A 14,149-nucleotide genomic window follows, 5' to 3' on the forward strand; every position below is an offset into this window, starting at 1 on the left:
ATAAACGATAATTGAGTCTTCTCTGAATTCGCTTCTTCTGGGATCCATTTTCATATCTCTGTTTTGGAGCCCCAACTAAACTGAGTAATTGTGTTCATTAAAACACATGGAAAAATTTCACACATTTGCTGCTTTGTGCAACTGCTCTGATAAGAAATATTAATATGCTGTAGTTAAACCTGGCTGAATGAGGCTATCAGATCAAGAGGAAAAAGAAAAAAGCCAAATTTTCTAAAAATCCAATCACATTCATTTTTGACAGCAAAACAACTTGTAATTTTCTTGTATGGGGCGGGCAGATGAAATCATTTTATTTGACATGGTAACTACTTTTATTGGGCTACATATAAATGTAAACTGTATTTGTGGGCTGTAAATCTTTATGCATGCAGCCTGAATGACATTTATAGGAATGTCCTAGCAGCTAAGCATCCGTCTGCTGTGTTATTTTAAGCATTAAGTGTAGTAGAATGTGGTATTAGGGTTTCTTGTGTGAAATTATTGACCATTAATGCAAATTTTGCACAGAGATGTAAACCATGCCGAATACAGCACAAACATAATTTCCTCTCCTTAATTGGCTTTTATAAGGCAATTGTGTAAATATTGATGGTACTTTCATGTAAAGTTGTGCTTATTCCTCACTTAAGACACTCCTGAGTCTCCTGTGCTTAAATGCTGCATTTAGCAAGACTTTGCAAATACCATCTCAAGTATCCTTTAAAATAAACCTCAAATGCACACGGGCATTGGCTAAAGTAATCATAGGAGTACTTCAAATGTTATCTGCCCATGCTTTGGTATTAATGAAGTTCGCATGGTTGGACTTGATGGTTTTGCATTGGGAAATTCAATGCATTTTAAATAGACGCCTGCATGCGGGATTTACATAAGGTAATTGCACAAAGCTGGAAATACTATGTCTGTGATAGGGCCATTCCCCCTCCTTGTGCACTAATACAATCAACCCCATTAAGTAGGCCGTAAATATAGAGCTGCTGTATCATACGAGCCTGACAGATAATGGACCCTTCTGCATGTCCATTTACTCATCCTAGGTGAAGCCTGATTGGTTTATCCGTACTCCATCATCTGACCCAGCATTAAGAGCTTGTAAATTCTGCAGAAGAGAACACCTGAAGAACCCTGCCCAGAGTTTTATAGAGTAGCTCCAGCATGAGGCTGGAGAGTGGCTGAATATGCCTGTCATTATAAGAAATGGCTGCCTCTTCCAGAGTGCCAGACAAGGAGTTCCTTTTTATTTTTGTAAGATTTTAAACATTCTATCACATAAATAATATTAGTGTTCACATATGCACTGTGCCATAATGATTAAATGATTCTTTTGAGATATGAGGCCTTAAAGGGATAGTTCATCCAAAAATGAAAATTATCCCATGATTTACTCACCCTCAAGCCATCCTAGCTGTATACATCTTTCTTTTTTCAGATGAACACAATCAGAGATATATTTAAAAATATCCTTAGTCCTCTAAGGTTTATAATGGTTGTGAATGGGGAGCTGCATTTTGAAGCCAAAAATAATGCATCCATCCATAAAAAAGGAGGTTAATAAAGGCCTTTCACAAACATTATGAACCTTGGAGGACTGAGGATATTTTTAAATATATCTCCGATTGTGTTTGCCTGAAAGAAGATAAACATATATACATCTAGGATGGCTTGAGGGTGAGTAAATCATGGGATAATTTTCATTTTTGGGTGAACTATCCCTTTAAGAAAGGAAAAAGGGCTGACAAGGCTTGAAAATTATACAGGTGCTGGTCATATAATTAGAATATCATCAAAAAGTTGATTTATTTCACTAATTCCATTCAAAAAGTGAAACTTGTATATTATATTCATTCATTACACACAGACTGATATGTTTCAAATGTTTATTTTAATTTTGATGATTATAACTGACAACTAAGGAAAATCCCAAATTCAGTATCTCAGAAAATTAGAATATTACTTAAGACCAATACAAAGAAAGGATTTTTTTAGAAATCTTGGCCAACTGAAAAGTATGAACATGAAAAGTATGAGCATGTACAGCACTCAATACTTAGTTGGGGCTCCTTTTGCCTGAATTACTGCAGCAATGCGGCGTGGCATGGAGTCGATCAGTCTGTGGCACTGCTCAGGTGTTATGAGAGCCCAGGTTGCTCTGATAGAGGCCTTCAGCTCTTCTGCATTGTTGGGTCTGGCATATCGCATCTTCCTCTTCACAATACCCCATAGATTTTCTATGGGGTTAAGGTCAGGCGAGTTTGCTGGCCAATTAAGAACAGGGATACCATGGTCCTTAAACAAGGTACTGGTAGCTTTGGCACTGTGTGCAGGTGCCAAGTCCTGTTGGAAAATGAAATCTGCATCTCCATAAAGTTGGTCAGCAGCAAGAAGCATGAAGTGCTCTAAAACTTCCTGGTATACGGCTGCGTTGACCTTGGACCTCAGAAAACACAGTGGACCAATACCAGCAGATGACATGGCAGCCCCAAACCATCACTGACTGTGGAAACTTTACACTGGACCTCAAGCAATGTGGATTGTGTGCCTCTCCTCTCTTCCTCCAGACTCTGGGACCCTGATTTCCAAAGGAAATGCAAAATTTACTTTCATCAGAGAACATAACTTTGGACCATTCAGCAGCAGTCCCAGTCCTTTTTGTCTTTAGCCCAGGCGAGACGCTTCTGACGCTGTCTGTTGTTCAAGAGTGGCTTGACACAAGGAATGCGACAGCTGAAACCCATGTCTTGCATGTTTGTCTGTGCGTAGTGGTTCTTGAAGCACTGACTCCAGCTGCAGTCCACTCTTTGTGAATCTCCCCCACATTTTTGAATGGGTTTTGTTTCACAATCCTCTCCAGGGTGCGGTTATCCCTATTGCTTGTACACTTTTTTCTACCACATCTTTTCCTTCCCTTCGCCTCTCTATTAATGTGCTTGGACACAGAGTTCTGTGAACAGCCAGCCTCTTTTGCAATGACCTTTTGTGTCTTTTGTCCCCCCTTGTGCAAGGTGTCAGTGGTCGTCTTTTGGACAACTGTCAAGTCAGCAGTCTTCCCCATGATTGTGTAGCCTACAGAACTAGACTGAGAGACCATTTAAAGGCCTTTGCAGGTGTTTTGAGTTAATTAACTGATTAGAGTGTGGCACCAGGTGTCTTCAATATTGAACCTTTTCACAATATTCTAATTTTCTGATATACTGAATTTGGGATTTTCCTTAGTTGTCAGTTATAATCATCAAAATTAAAAGAAATAAACATTTGAAATATATCAGTCTGTGTGTAATGAATGAATATAATATACAAGTTTCACTTTTTGAATGGAATTAGTGAAATAAATCAACTTTTTGATGATATTCTAATTATATGACCAGCACCTGTATGGTACTTCTTAGGGTATGTTTACATGACAACGATATACTAAAAGCAGTTTTTTTTCCTTTGCATTTTTCACGTACAGATGGCAATGTTATCAAAACAATCACGTTCACGCAGATGACGCGAAAACGACTAAAAAAAATTTATTATTCATGCCAGGCCAGTGGTTGGCGATGTCACTTTGTTAAGAAACACTACGTGCCTGAACATTTAATACAAATGCGCATGACAGAGTTTTCACAAATTCACGTTTTTGTAGTTTACACGGAGATAATAAAAGTATCATTTTCAAAAACTACAAACAAAAGTTTGCATTTTCAGGCCCTCAAAACGCCGTTTTCGAAGGAAATGAATGGCCAAAATGCATAAAGCTTTCAGTTTTTATTTGAAAACGGTGTCCTTTAAACAGCCCCTTAGAAAAATTAACACTATTTCTGCAAGTATCCATATTTCAGTTATCGATTGTTTACTAAACAAAAAAATATATTTTATGGAATGGTTCATTACTTTAAGAGAGGGAAACACTGGAAAGAGGGTAAAATGGTTGATGCACAACTAGGCCTATTAAGAAGTCTTTTTAATTAATGTAAACTAAAATTTTAAAAAAAAGGAAGAAAACAAAATGCTGGAGTTTATTCCCATAGCGTTTATTCCCATAGGGCCTATATCCCATTTTTTCACATCAAAATGTGCATAACAAAAAGGCATCCTAATGAACAAATAAAATAATTGTAATTTTTAAATATTTAAAATTATAACACTTTACAATAATAGTTAAACATTAGTTAATGTATTAACTAACATGAACTAACTATGAGCAATACATTTGTTACTATATTTACTAATCTTCGTTAATGTTAGTTAATGGAAATATAGTCGTTTATTGTTTGCTGACGTTAGATCACAGTGCATTAACTAATGTTAACAAGACTTTAATAATGTATTAGTACATGTTGAAATGAACATTAACAAAGATTAATTCATGAGTTCACACTTACAAATATGTCAGATAAAATAAATGGTATACGTATTTGGCGTGCTGTCCAGGGAGAGGGCTCCGAGCTCGGTATTTGGAAGTAACCAAGTGAGTGTGAGGAGACGGGGTGGTGGAGGGATGCTGAAAACTGTTGAGGATTCATGGGTGAGTTGACTGTGATTATATATAGGCCTGTACTCATTCTGATTGGGTAGATATGTTGATTACTGATTGTTGATAGCTGGCTGAGATGATGTGATAACTGGATAGCTTTGTTAACTTTGTTCCTCCCGAACTTTGTTAATAAAACCTCATTAAATGCTGTAGAAGCGCAGTTCATCATTAGTTCATGTTCATCATTTAAAATAAGTTTTACTTATGTGTTTAGAAAAATTAAGCTGGCATCAACTATTCATTTTTATGCTATGTATATGAGGGATACAAATGACACCATTTTGTAAAATAATATATGCTTGTCAGCTTTTAATAGGACAGAGAAGTCCTACACAAAGAAAAGTGTAGACAGGAGTTGGATTCGAAAGTTAAATGAGAAGCAAAGAGCACTAAAGCTTTAAAATTTCACATACATCAGCTTAAACACATCCTGGGTATAGACAGTCTGAAACCCTAAGCCAGGCATCTTGTGAATAAGACTGACAGTAATTTAAAAGCAATGCCCCTCTTCACTAGTCTCTAGTGATTTGGTCTCTCTCTACCCGTTAATTAGTTTGTCTCCAACTGCTGATTTAGCCTCAGTGTCCTTGCAGGAAGCCGTGTGGTGGGTCTCTTTTACAGGCTGATTAATCCTGTTCAGGCCCGTGGAGTGGTGTTAGACCCCGTCAGCAGCTTATTAGTATGTGTGCCTACTAGCAGAGCCCCTGCTACTCCTAAGGCTTAATAATATGTGTTTCTTAAGCTAACGTCCTTATTAGTGCTACTAAGTGACGATCACACTTATAAATAGTGCTGTGTGCCTTTTTAATTAAGGCCTATGAAATCATAGGCTTGATGCGCGAGCATGTGTGCATGTGTGTGATAAATGAGGGGTGTTCGTGCTGCTGTTATGACTGCTGCTCCCGTGAGTTTGCCTCACACACTTATCCTAACAAGAACACACACACACACACACACAATCTCTTCACACGTTACTCTTGATGATTTATGGTCTGAGGTGCAACAGCCTCTTTACAGCGCAGTTTTGTTGAGAAGATAACAGCTCGAGAGATACAGGCATGTAATGTTAAACATCAATTAGGATGCCGTCTACTCATACATGCAGTCTTTTCCCTTTGGAATTTTCATCCTTAAACAGGGCCATAACCACCATTGACATTGAAAGGGATGTGACTGTTTTTATATATTTCTCCCATCTTTCATTGGTCTTTAATAGCTGTCTGAAATGCATGCAATTATTTAATCACCATTCTTCCTTATATATATACATACACACACTTCCTGGCCCCCCAAAAAACTCACTATTTGTATTTTAATAGGCAAATACTTTAGAATCTATGAATTGATCATTATTACAGTGATTATTATATTTCTAGCATGTTATATGTTTGGCAACGGTTCTTTTAACCCTAACAGATAGTGTGTGTAGCTTTTCATTTCTTAAACAACCATGTAGGAAGACACATCATGGCCATATTCCAGGATGAAAATGTCAAGATTCATCAGGCTCAAACTGTGAAAGAATGGTTGGAAGGGAGCATGAAGAATCATTTTCACACATGAATCAACACCTCTGAGTTCAGACCTTAAATTCACTGAAAATCTTTGGGATGTGCTAAAGTAGACTTTACAGAGTGCTTGACTCTTGCATTGTCAATACAAGATCTTGACCAAAAATGGATGCATCTCTTGATGGAAAAACATCAAAACATTTATTTGGCATCAAGAGATGCATCAATTTTTGGTCAAGATCTTGTATTGACAATGCAAGAGATTTTCTATGTATTTAAGGTCTGGACTCAGAGGTGTTGATTCATGTGTGAAAATGATACTTCATGCAAATTTTCAGTGTGTATGTATATATATATATACAGTCAAACCAAAAATTATTCAGACACTAGATAATTTTTTTATATATTTTTACTAGTGGGTGCAGGACACTATAGTTCATTTATGTAAGTGAGGATAGCAAAATAAAGTAAACTGTGACATATTATACCCAAAAATTCTTCATACAGTGGACTACCAGTAAAATTGATAAAAAAAAGTTGGGACCAAAAATTTATTCATGTTTTGCTTAAGTGTTTTCCGACATAATTAAGATCATTTTTTTCAGACACCGATTAACTCTGAGATCTTGTCATATTTTGTCATTTTACCATTTTTTATACTGTGGCCTAGTGAATAAACTGTAATAATGAATGAAATGTTCAAGGTGTTCAAGGAATAAATTTTGGTTTGACTGTAGGTGTGTGTGTCTGTGTGTTTATACTTATTTTTTGCTTTTTGTTTTGTTTTTCACATAGCCTACGTTAGCCTGCAATATTTTGATAAAGTTTAAATGCAGTAAAAAAAAAAAAAAAAAAAAAAAAAAAAAATTAAAGAAAAAAAGCGTGAAACACAAAAACTGAATTTTTGAAGAAATAATTTGGGGACTATAATGAAAGCGAATAGGGACTGCAGGTTGTCAATTTCCGAAATGACACAAAATCACTATTTATTAAGTGAAAATTTACTATCATTAAGTTACATGACTTATATATCTCTTATATGAATTACATATCTCCTGAAGACGATGGAGAAACAGACAATCGTCACATCCGACCTGTGTTCTTGGTGCGCTCCTGACAGAAGCCATGTCCGATTCCTGAAAGAATTGTTCTTTTGAATCGGTTCTTTTCAATACAAAAGCGGTGTAAACTAGGCCTATTCATTTACGAATCGGACTGATTTGTCAACTCAACGAATCGCAGCAGTTAAAACCTCACTGGAGGAGAAGAGTACGTTTAGGTCTGTTCGTCACACAAATCCATCGTAAGATTTGTAGATTAATAATATAGAAAAATCGAACGGACTACTTTCATAGTGATTTTTTTTTTACCCTTAGCGTATATAGTGTAATTTCTTATAGGCTACAAGAGCATGCAGGACATTAGTATGCAAAATGTATGATTTTGTGTTCCACGAAAGAAAAGTCATATTGAACTAATTCAGAATGATGAAATAATTTTAGCTGAACCATCCCTTTAATTTAATACCTTCAGACTAATTAGCTCATCCTACCCCAATTTTTCATTAAGTTTCATAAGTCTATGCAAACAAACTGCGGTCATGAATTCATCCCGATGTAATGTTGTAATGTGAACACTAGGGTGTAATGAAGATCATGTTTTTAAGCCCATCCACAGTCTTAATTCTTGCTGTCAGCTTATTTCTTTTTATTGCACATTATCCTTCTCCCAGAATCCACCTACACATTCTCTTCCCTCCTTCTCTGCTCCTCTCCTCCAAAGCAGAGCTGGCAAGGTTTGCCAATGCAAAATAAATCCATTTTGATGTTCCTTACAGCTCTCTCTTCTTCTCTCTCCCGCTCTCAAGTATGCTCACGCAATTCAGTTATGTTTAGAGGAGCTCTGGTGATTCATGCAGTTCAAGATATTCACCGTGCCCTATTTCTCCCTCTCCCTCTCCCCCCACTCGTCTAATGAAGTTAGTGTGTATATGCAGCGGAGAGAAGTAGATTAGAGCTGAGGTGATGAGGCAGAAGGGGAGTCTCAGTCCTCCTGTACTCAGACCTGAGGAGGGGCTGCTGGGGTCGGCCGAGATGAATTCCCTCTGCTCCTGAGGTGATCTAATTGATTTTTGTACCCTGAGCCATCTGGCTTGGAGTGTGAGTGTGTGTGTGTGTGTGTGTGTGTGTAAGGGAGAGCAAGACAACAGATCACCTCTTGAATTTGGTTTTGGGCTCACATTTGCTATTTAAAAGCACTGGCTGCATGCTATACTCTTTCTGTGGGGGATTCTAATTAAATCATTATGTGCTAGCTAGAGCATGCTTTCAACATCATCACCAAAGGTCATCTGTGTTACCTAGGACAGACGACATCATCAGTGTCTTCATTTCACCTGGGAATGTTCACCTAACACAATAACCAGGGTGTCTCATACTGTTTTTCATTTCAAAAATATATTTGTCAATGACAAATAAAGATGTCTGAAATGATAAAAAAGGAATGGGGGAAAAAATCTAGTTTAAAATGAAAGTATTCATACTGCTTTCATAGATTTTGAAACAATTTTCCACAAAAAAAAAATAATAATAAAAAAAAAAAATAATAATAATAATTGTAGCTTGAATAGAAAGGTTTTTTTATTATTTTATTTTTTTTTATCACACACTAAAAAATGCTGGGTTAAAAACAACCCAAGTTGGGTTAAATATTTGAGCCAACCAGCTGGGCAGTTTTAACTCAACTATTGTTTAAAAATTACTATGCCTGGCTTAAAATGAACCAAAAATAGGTTGGAAATTAAAAATCAGACATAATTACTAGAGGCAACAGTAAAAATCAAAAGGTCAACATTTATTAATAAGCAATTTAATAAAGATTTATTATTTAATTATGATTTATTAAACTTATTAATAAATATTTATTTATTAAACATATTTTTAAATGTTCATTTCCAACCTATTTTGGGTTCATTTTAAGCCAGCCATAGTAATTTTTAAACAATAGTTGAGTTAAATACAACTTTTTGTCCATTTTTAACCAAACTTGGGCTATTTATTAACCCAGAATTTTTTAGAGTGCATGAAGTACAAAATATCAAGAATTTTTGCAACATAAATACTTAATTTGACCTGAACAATATGTGCCTCCATAAATAATTGGTTCAAGATATATGATTTAAAAAAAAAAAAACTAATTTACCTTGTGTGGAAAAAATACGTTAAATATTAATATTTTTAATGCCCTTTTGTGAATTAAATTAATAATGATAATAAGACATTATTAAATTACTTTTGCAATTTTTTGAACCAATTCCACCTTTTAATGAGCTTTTATTTTTTCGAAGAAGAAATTTAAAAGAAAAATACTGAAAAGTATTTATTTTTTTTATTTATTTTTTTTGCAGTGTAGGGGCAGTTATCTTATAATGTTTAATTTGGACAAAAAGCTGATATAGCGGTCATGTAGATTCAATAATTCAACCCTCAGCATAAACCTCCAGTTTATTTGCTCATATTACAGCATTGATGCTGTTTATGTCTTTTCTTACAGTCTCCAAAGGAAGATGCTATTACAAATATCAGCAACATTAACAACAGCATGTTACTGTAATAGATATTTGTATCTGTCTATAATAATGTGTGTGTGTGTATTCATGTTTGTTAGCACATGTGTGGCAGTGTTAATATACCAGGCCCTGTAGGACAGTCTCTCTGAAGTATTCTCCGCTGGATCAGAATCAATAGAAAGATTTGGTTAGGTCATATAGGGTTGAGTAAGGTTTTACAGTCATTTGTACTATTTAAATAAACAAACGCAATTTCCACATGCAGCAAATGTCTAAAATGAAAATCAGGTGCACTGTTGCGCAGGTGCAAATGATTAGAAGCTCATTAGAGAGTAAATGAAGGGGCACTGCCTCATATAAACATCAGAAACTTGTGGTCAGGTTTGGTCTTAGCAGCTGAGGAGTGTGGCTATATCATGCTGAGATCAAAAGAGTTCGCTGAGGCCCTCAGAACAGAACACTGCTGATGTTTGCGAGTTTGAGCAGCATTTAAAAATGATTTTTTAACAATTTGTTGTTAGTCACTCCACTGTCCAAAAGAAAAAACAATTTCAGCTGAATATTTATCCAGCCTTGGTGGTCCAGCCAAACTGCGCTGAAGTCGCTAACCTGATGAAACTCTACATGTGATGTCAAGATGGGAAAAGTCAACATTCTTATTAAAGGGATAGTTCACCCAAAAATAAAAATGATCCCATAATTTACTCACCTCAAGTCATCCTAGGTGTATAAGTCTTTCTTCTTTCAGTGAAACACAATCAAGAGAGTTATGGCTCTTCCAAGCTTTATAATGGGAGTGAATGATAACATTTTTTTAAAGCTCCAAAAAAGTGCATCCATGCATCATAAAAGTAATCCATACTGCTCCAGGGGGTCAATAAAGGCATTCTGAAGCAAAGCGCTGCGTTTTTATAAGAAAAATATCGATATTTATAACTATAATAACTGGCTTCTGTTAACGGCCATGCGCGAGTCTAGTTCCGGTCGAAGAGAGACCTCTAACCCTACTCAAGAGTTATAGACCTGCAGTATGATGCCATTGTCATGACTCACAACCGGAACTTTCAGCCATATCTTAAAAAAAACACACATCAGTCTCGAATATTATGCAGCAAGCCATATTAAAGTATAAAATAATCGTGATCAAATTCGAATTAAAAGTCTTAAAGGTGGGGTTTCACATCTCATGTTAATCTTGAGTACATATAGGGTAACAATGACATCCTTCATATCTCCGAAAAATCTTTAGTTTTGTCATATTTATAAAAGATAGATATGCTAAACCGAGTCTTTCCGAAAAAAAGCCGAGCTCCTGGAGGCGTGTCTGCCGTCAGTGCAGTGGGCGGAGTTAAAGAGTCACGAGCGTGCGCAGCTTTTGCGTAGAGATCGTCTGCTAGCTGCGACACCAAATGGAGTCTTTAAACGCCTCAGATGTAAAGTTATTCATCTGTGTGCTCAACTTCCGTGTTCACACCAAACCCGAACAGAGATCGTCTGGCGCGAATGATTTCAATGTTAAGTCAATGTAAAGACGCGTTTACGCGCGTCTGGAGGTCTCGCGGCGCGAATGAGGCGTTTAGCGCGGCGTGGAAGACGCGAATTCGCCTCATTCGCGCGTCTAGTTCGCGCGAATGACGCGAATTGAGCGTTTCGCGCGAACGCGCGAATGGTGCTTTTTGTGCATTTACGCGTTTGACGCGAATTCGCGTCTGACGCCCGAGTTGAAAAATTTGAACTTTGGCGTAAATTCGCGCCGCGTTAACCAATCAGGAGGGAAGAAAAACGTTTGTGTTGTTTACATTATATGCACTTGCGCGCCGATTGCCAACAAAACACAGACATCTGATGCAGCTTTACTCACCACCTGCGATCTGCAAATCCAGCGCCGAACTGGGACTTGTTTACAAAGTATTCGTCACCGAAATCCCGGGAACAAACAAACACGCACAACTCTGTTGCTGCCCCGGAAAAACAAACTTCATCCACTGTTCCCTTAACGCTGGGTTCTTTGGGAAGCTGAAAACCAAATCCCTCACAACCAAAAACACACTCCTTTGTTTACAGGAGCTGCGTCTCATTTCGGAGGCTGCGTCCTCCAGAGGTCGCATTTGAAGGCTGCATATAACTGTAATAAAATTGACTGATATTCATTGTGAGGTGTAAAATGCGTCATTTCTTTCTTACGTTATTAACGGTTATTTTTCTTACATGAGACTGCCTCGATGGTGTATGCAGCCTTCAAAGGGACACAGCCATTGTTGAAAAATCTCTCGGCTTCCGTATCCCGAACGAAGCGTGTGGATGGGCATGTTCTTGCTCTTGCTCTGGGTGATGTGTGTGTGCACTCTTATCAGGAAGAAGTCCCTATACAAGGAATTCAACTCTCTTTTGTCGTCATACAGGCCATACTCCAAAAGATTCTCTGAAACTCGTACCGAATCCGGAAGTAGTGGATTTGGCACAGAAATACTGTCATATGTCCAACTCGTGTTTTGAAACTTTGTCCATGTTTAGCATGAGAATGCAACTCTTTAACAGTGTAAATAAGTCAGAATACATGAAATAGCATTACACCCCCCCTTTAAACAAGAATTTTTTAAAGAGAAATGTTGGAGGAGCTTGAGTTTTTCTCCTCTTAAGTCTCTTGCTCACCAAGGCAGCATTTATTTAATCAAAAATACTGTAAAAACAGTAATATTGCAAAATATTATTTAAAATAACTGTTTTCTATTATAATACATTTTAAAATGTAATTTAGTCCTGTGATGGCAAAGCTGAATTTTCAGCATTATTACTCCAGTCTTCAGTGTCACATGATTCCTCAGAAATCATTCTAATATGCTGATTTGGTGCTTAAGAAACATTTCTTCTTATTATTATCAATGTTGAAATGTCCTGTTTGTCAGATGACTCTAAAGTGCAGTAGTTAGCAATTTGTTAGCATAACATTTTTTCCCAAACTTATCGCAATCATCAAATTCAGTTGTTTCAATCATACCCATTACCAAAGGTATATAAAATCAAGCACCTAGTAATGCAATCATACCCATTGTCAAGCACCTGTAATGATTTATTTACAAACATTTGTGAAAAAAATGTGTCGTACTGAAGAGCGCAGTGATTTCAAGTGTGATTGCTGTGATAGGATGCCAACTTTGCAATAGGTCAGTTTGTGAAATTTCAACCCTGCTAGATATTCCCAATCAAATATAAGTGGTATTATTGGAAAGCAGAAGCTTTATTAACAGCAGCAACTTAGCCACAAAGTAGAAGACCACATAAAGTCACAGAGCAGGGTCACCAAATGCTGATGCACATGGTGTGTACTTCCAGTGAAGCGAACACTTAATGCTTCAGCATACCAAGACATTTTTGACAACGCTATCCTTCCAACTTTGTGGGAACAGTTTGGGGAAGGCCCTTTTCTATTCCAGTATGACTGCGCACCAGTGCACAAAGTAAGGTCCATAAAGACATGGTTGGATGAGTTTGGTGTGGAAGAACTTGCCTGGCCCGCACAGAGTCCTGACCTCAACCCGATAGAACACCTTTGGGATGAACTGGAACAGGGATTGTAAGCCAGGCCTTCTCATCCAACATCATTACCTGACCTCACAAATGCTCTACTGGATAAATGGCCAAAAATTCTCACAGAAACACTGTGGAAAGCCTTCCCAGAAGAGAGAAAGCTGTTATAGGAAAACTCCTTATTAATGTCTATATATATTTAGAATGCAATGTCATTACAGTCCCTGTTGGTGTTATGGTTAGGTGTCTCAATACTTTTGTCCATATAGTACACACACACACACACACACACACGGATCACTTTGTGAGCCTCCCAATTTCAGTATCTGTAGGACAAATGGTGCATGATTATTAACTCACCAAAGTTTAATACTTAGGACTGCGATTTCTTTTGCCAAATTTTACTTCATGTTGGACGACGGCCTAAAGATCTTCATAAAATAACTTCTATACTTCCGAGCACTGTTTATCATCCATTCTGCCTTCAGAGGAAATGCAGAAAAAAGCAAGCAATTTAATTTTGATTTACATGATATGCAATATCCACCAGCAGAATATGTTGCAGAGCCTTAGCTTGAACTTCAACCGTACGTATTCCACCTATAAAACTGTTTATTAAAATCAAGTGTGCTGAAACAATCCAAGTAAAATATCGATGGGGATCTCTCAGTGATTTTGTGAATGCAGCATTAATCCTCATGCCTACGCGCAGTGAAATCCAGCGCTTGGGTGAATGAACATGATTTTTAAGTAAAGGGTAATGTTTTGAGCACAGATGTGGGCTATTTGTATTTGATTGTTCTATCCACTAAATTTCCCAGGGGATGTTCTGTTCTCTGCTTCCACTCTTGGCTTGTTCCTGTGCTGTTGTCCATCAGCTTTCAGCTACTGCTGGAAACAGGGCTCTCGTTTCATTCTAAGTGTGTTTTCCAGATTGTTCAATACTAAGTTGTCATGGCACAAGGGTCATGAGAGATCTACTCTGATTTTGAGTGTCCCGAC

The sequence above is a fragment of the Megalobrama amblycephala genome, linkage group LG20, assembly GCF_018812025.1.
Source record: "Megalobrama amblycephala isolate DHTTF-2021 linkage group LG20, ASM1881202v1, whole genome shotgun sequence".
Taxonomy (NCBI): Eukaryota; Metazoa; Chordata; class Actinopteri; order Cypriniformes; family Xenocyprididae; genus Megalobrama; species Megalobrama amblycephala.